Raw genomic sequence first — 6,030 nt, forward strand, 5'->3', positions numbered from 1 at the left:
ATCTTTCTTTGATTGCTCACATAATGCCGCATTACAAAAACAGTTGTCTTTATTTAAGTCTTGCAACTATCATGTACATGTTAGTGGCGATTAATTAGCAATACAAAGATTTATTTCAATAAATTAGATTAACATGTACAATCATGGAATAACTTATTCCACTATTTTGTCTAGGCTAGGTCTCTCACAGAAGCAAAAGAAAAATGAAATTATTCTATCGAAAAAGGTGTGAGAAAATCGGTCTGTTGATCACCAATATAACGTTTGCAATGAGAGTTTCATTTACTTTTAACTCCGTGAGCTACTTATGACTCAAGCTCCAGTATGTATTTAATTATTAGTCTTGTTTTCAGCAATTTCTCGAGTTCAGGCAACACGATCTTCACAGAGATATGGACGTGCACCAGTGAACGCGCACGAGAGAAAATGCGCGTCACTATCATTGACAAGAAATAAATCTCTCAACAAAAAGAAAAAGCTCGATTAAGGCAACTTTGATTGCTAACGTTTCGCCGACTAGTGTTGTTGAAAAACATTACGATATTAAACTATTAAACATTAAGCAAATTATCCAGCGAAAAAGAAGTTCAGGCAATGTAATTTCCAACAAGCATCGATTTGAAAAAATGTGTTTTCTGCTAAAATTTATGTGCGCGCGCGAAGAAAACGGCTCATGAGATACGTCTTTCAACAAACCCAAGCGAGTTTTATTCTTATGTTCTAAACTCCTATTTTTTAGTTAGAAATAATTAAATGATCAGCTATGAAAACAAGAGGCTAAGTTTTGTAAAATAAATACGAGCATGAGCAATGTGCGTGCGACTTCATCACGCTTTTTACCGTCTTCGAAGAGTTGCTTCCATGACTTATGCACGTGTATCATTACCGAGGAACGAAACCTCAATCAAAAGCGCAAATTGTGTTGAAATGAGTTGTTTTACGTTTGTCGATGTCTTGACGGTAATTTAACTGATGCAATTTCAGTCTTAAAAAGGACGCAACTATGCAACAAAAATCGTGCTTACAATCCATTTACTGCGCGACTGTGAGAGAATGCAGCTACTCATGTCGTTTGGTGTCCCACGTGACATTTCCCGCCACTAGACCCCCTTAGTGTTAAAATGTCATCACCTACAAATCCGATTGAAGCACGAACGGCACACAATTAAAGGGTCGTTTAAAATGAGAAACAATTTTAAAGCCCTTTTGTCTAATAAAAAGTCAATCATAACAATAGGCAAAGTTTGATAACTGATGTAAGTATATACCGCACAAGTGAATATTACCTTTCGCGCGCGCTGAATTGGCTAGCTCGAAGGTGATTAGCCAAGTACTATTCACTCCGAGCAGCCGACGAGAAACAAGACGGCTTTCCGTTTCGCCTTGATTACTTGAGAGGAAATTATTTCGCTAAACAAGGCGGCTGTAAAAAATAAATAAATAAATAAATAAATAAATAAATAAATAAATAAATAAATAAATAAATAAATGACAACAAAGTTTGGTTAGCGGCATTAAATGGTAAGTTATTTAATTTTTTGAACCTGACATATTCTTAGCCGAAAAATGAAAATACAACCCTTTGTTTACGAAAACTGCCGAGCACTAAAATAACAATGAAAACAATGAAACGTAATATTTTTAAGCATGGTTTTAACAACGAGACGAATTTCACAGAAGAATAGAGGAAATGACACTGTAGGAACTAAACAAGTGTGTCCAACAATTTTAATTGTCTGCACGAAAGCGAGATGGAACTTTGTACAATAGGAAATCGCTTACCGCGTGGCGCGCGAGATTTGAAAATTCCGTACCTTTTTTCGGTATATTGTTAGAAATAAAACAAGTTTTTGGTCCACCTAGTTACTTAACTTGTGTTGTATGTACTAAAACAATTATTCACCTCCACTTCGGTGAATAATTGTTAAATAATCTGAAAATAGAAAACGAATATGGGCAAAATACGGTCCTCGCCGGCTCGCGCTAGTAATAAGTTAGTTTCCGTGTTTTCGTGGTCATCACCAGACAGACCAAAGCTGGCAAGATTCCTATCTTCTCGGGAATTTAAAGAAACTGGTAGGAACAGCGGAAAACCTGAACGGTTCAGGAAAAAAAAAAACATCTCAGCACGTACTACTCTTGAAGCTAACGTACTACTCGAACAGTCACAATAATCAATCACCTTCACTGGATTCCCTCTTAAAATGAAGTATACACTGTATATCGATCAATGTGCTCTGGTCTACAAAAGTTATATTAGTTATAAGTTATATGTTATTGGTTATTGTTACTTTGCCTTTACATCCTTTGTTGTTATACTGCATACATATAACAAGAAAAGGTTTTCGAAGAAAATAATTAAAAAAAAAGGTTTCTCTTTAGGAATTCTTGTGGCTTAGATCAATGGAGAAAGGAGAAGTCTTTCTCTATCTGCTCGGTCGTTCAGCTGTTCATCTGATTTCTTGAGTTCCTTCATTCGGTTTTTCGTTCGTTCGTTCGTTTTCACCGGTAAGCGCTCGATGGACTGTTTGATCATTCGGTTATTCGTTCGCTTGTTCTTCCGCTTGTGCGTACGTTAGCATTTTTGGTTTGTTAACAATTAAATTTAACCGATTAAAAGTTGTATTGAAACATTTTCATATGTTCCAAAATTTATTAAAATCCACTTTGACGAAAGACAAACTTTTGATCTGTAGTAACTGCTCCTTGATCTCTCGTTTTTAATCCCTGCATCCTCTGCTGGCTCAAGCAGTTTAAGGCCTGGGTTTGAAGAGTGTTCAGAAATTATGAATGATCCCCTATATCTTCGGTTTGTCTGCCTAAAACAGGATGAAATTTTCCCTGAATATTATACTTGATGTTTTCTTTTGCCTTAACGTATAATTTTGATCACGTGACATATCACGTGACCAAAAAATGAGAATTTCGTAAATCGGCGATATGGCGGCGAATTTTCTTTATAAAGATAACTGAATTAGTGTTTCTGAAGCAGATTTTAAATATTTAACTTTCTACGTTTGGAATGACTGTCCTTAAGGTTTTAAATTGGAGAAATTAACGATCAAAGGTTGAATTGTGGACTAAAAAATGACCTTTGCCCTGATAATTTTTTTCTGGAGAACAATGGACGATCATTCCAAACGTGAAGCGATGGAGATATTTAATCTTTATTAGAAACGCGTTTTTGTTTGATGTTATCTCTTAAAACCGTCGCCTACCTGTCAAATCTTTGCTTTTTTTCACAAAAATGATCACGTGACATGTCACGTGATCTATAGCACTACTTATTATGCTTAGAAATTTTCAGAATGATGAGATCTTTTTATCTTCCAAATTTCAGTTCAGTGCCATTGAATTTGTTAAAGTTATCTAGAATTAACCATTTTTCCTCTTAAAGGCCTTGACCCAGGCCTTAAACTCCTTGAGTGGCCTCGGTACTAAAAGACGGCCGACAATAAAAATGTTATCCACTTTTTGCCTCTCAGTATCCATGGCATCATCGTTGTCTGGTTCCTTCGTATTTGTGTTTTAGTTACGTTTTTCCCGGCTTGGCATTGAACATTTCTTGACACCAACAGTGCACTTTCCTGTACGTAGCTCCAAATTTTCTAAGCCACACAGGAACTTTCTGATGAACTCTCTTAGACTAATGGGATACAAGTGAAATGCTGTTCTCAAACCGACTTTGTCGCCGTCCGCCTAAAATAAAAATCCAATCAAACTCAAAGTATTTTTTCTAGAAATACTTCGTCTAGACCTATGTCCTAACAAAGTCTTTGAATTTTCGATTTTTTTCATTTTGGACACCTCCAGGCGAAATTTCTGGATTCCTGCTCTTAATAGTCGGCTTTAAGGAATTCTTAATTAGTGCAAACAGAAAGTTAAAAGGATATCAAAGTGTACGAAGACAGGTATTTCACCATTCTTTCACCTGGTATCTCAGAATGATATGCTTTTAATACATTTGATTTATTTACCCTCAAACATGTCTGCATACTGTCGGTTAAGGCAGGAGCAAATAGGTTCTATATCGGAGCGTTCATGCAGTTTCTCGAAAATATGGATGAATTTACTGACGGTAAGCAATTCGTCAATTTGCACCACAATCGTCAGCTGCTGTCACAATTTATTTTTTCCTCGCGTCATTTTCAATTGCACTACAGCAGTTAATTGCCTGTATTATTGATGTCGCCCCCATACTGTTTTTAACTATGTTTCTTATTTCAAACGCAAGCGCTCCCCGGGAATCCTTTTCGCAGTTTAAGACTTATTTTGACGTTTAATGTTAATGCATCACAAAATATATGGCAATATATACAAGCGCCTTTCTGCAGCCAATAAGAGCGATCCATGGTTTTAATTCTTAATCTGAGATGAAACCTGTTTCTTGCTGAAGAAACCACCCATATCTTGTTGGTCTCGTATTGACCAAGACTACACACAGTGAATTATTGTTCGGGATCAAGTTGGTCCTTGTTCGAGTATGGCAGTTTGTTTCGTCTCCATTCTTGATTTCCTATTCCTCTGTTGTCTTTGGGGAGCTTGGCTGCAATTCAGCACTGATGCCCAACAAGGTTAGAAATAAATTTTGGCACAATTTAATCGTTGGTTGTCTTTAAGAGCTAAATAGAAGGAGTCACTAAATATACAGTTTTTGGTTGATTTTGGATGCGCCAGAGTTTTAGCTGTTATCATGTTGTAAATATGGAAAAAATTTCAGTCCTTAAGCCATGAAGTTTATTAAGAAAACTTTTTAGCTTGTTGTTACAGTAGGGACAAAATAAAAAATTGTTCCGCTTTCCTTCAAGAAAGTTTGTACTTCTATAGACAGCATGAAGGGATTTTCGGTTCAGTTTTATAGTGTCCATTGTGTCTTTGAATAAAAGGCGTATAAAGTAATCTTGGTGTCAAGCTAACTCGTCAAACATAAAGTTGGAAGTTTACAGCTGCCCATATAAAATACATTTGTACTCGGCTTTTGAACTTAATTTTTTTGGACAAATTGTATTCTTACAACGATTCGCACCGCTAGTACTTCGGTTTAAACTTAATGAACCTCGTAGACCCAACAAAGAAACATTAACTACAAAATGCAAGAATGTAGCAGATAACACTATCTTAAAACGCTCGGTTCAAAACGAGAAAATGTTCCGGCCTCCCAAAAAGTCTCACTTTTTTCATATAACTCTATATGTAAATAAATAACACTACGATGGGTTGTTTGTGCAGCTGGATCATGATTATTTCGATACTGTGTTAAGAAAAGTTTCTTCAAGATGATTTTCGCGCTGAGTTTGTTGTGAATTTAGAGGTGAAACTCAGCTGCATATTCGGTTCAACACTAAATTAATGAAGATAAATAGTTTAGATTAACACAAACGGAGAAACGTAGACGATCATTTATCTCTTGACTTTTTCCCCCTGAATTTTCTGCTCTGTTTTAAAAGGAGTTAAAGTAAGTAAAAAAGAAGTCTTTTAGGAAGACAATGTACGAAATAAATTTCTGATACAGGTGCGCCGAAATTAGGTATGTTTTATATTTCAAAAACAAAAACAAAATTTCGAAATACATTTCATCCCGCGTTAACGTAGTAATTCAGTTTGTTGAAGAAGTTGAAGAAAAAGTGTCTTATTAGACGCGTTCATCGTATTAAAGAATTGAAAAGTGATATGAAAAACATGGTGCAAGCTCAGAGTATTATATCACTGAGCATATTAGCACAAAACGGCCACTGACCGAGGACACAATTTTGTAACCTGTATTGATCAAAATATTTTTTATCTTTAACACGGTATTTCATGCTACGTTGAAGACCTTTTTATTTTTATTATGAAGCTCAATATCAACGTATCCCACGAAGGAAACTTTCCTGACTAAAAGCCGTAAATATCAGTCAAGGACTTTCCATGTCGTGTATAAGCTGCAAAGAGACCATACTTTTATGTTCATTCCTTGAAGTTATCCGTTCTTCAAATTTACCGGTTATTCGACGTAATGTTCCGTTCTGAGCCATCACATTTTCAGAACAA

The sequence above is a fragment of the Pavona decussata genome, unplaced genomic scaffold (genome assembly GCF_977016875.1).
Source record: "Pavona decussata unplaced genomic scaffold, jaPavDecu1.1 SCAFFOLD_201, whole genome shotgun sequence".
Taxonomy (NCBI): domain Eukaryota; kingdom Metazoa; phylum Cnidaria; class Anthozoa; order Scleractinia; family Agariciidae; genus Pavona; species Pavona decussata.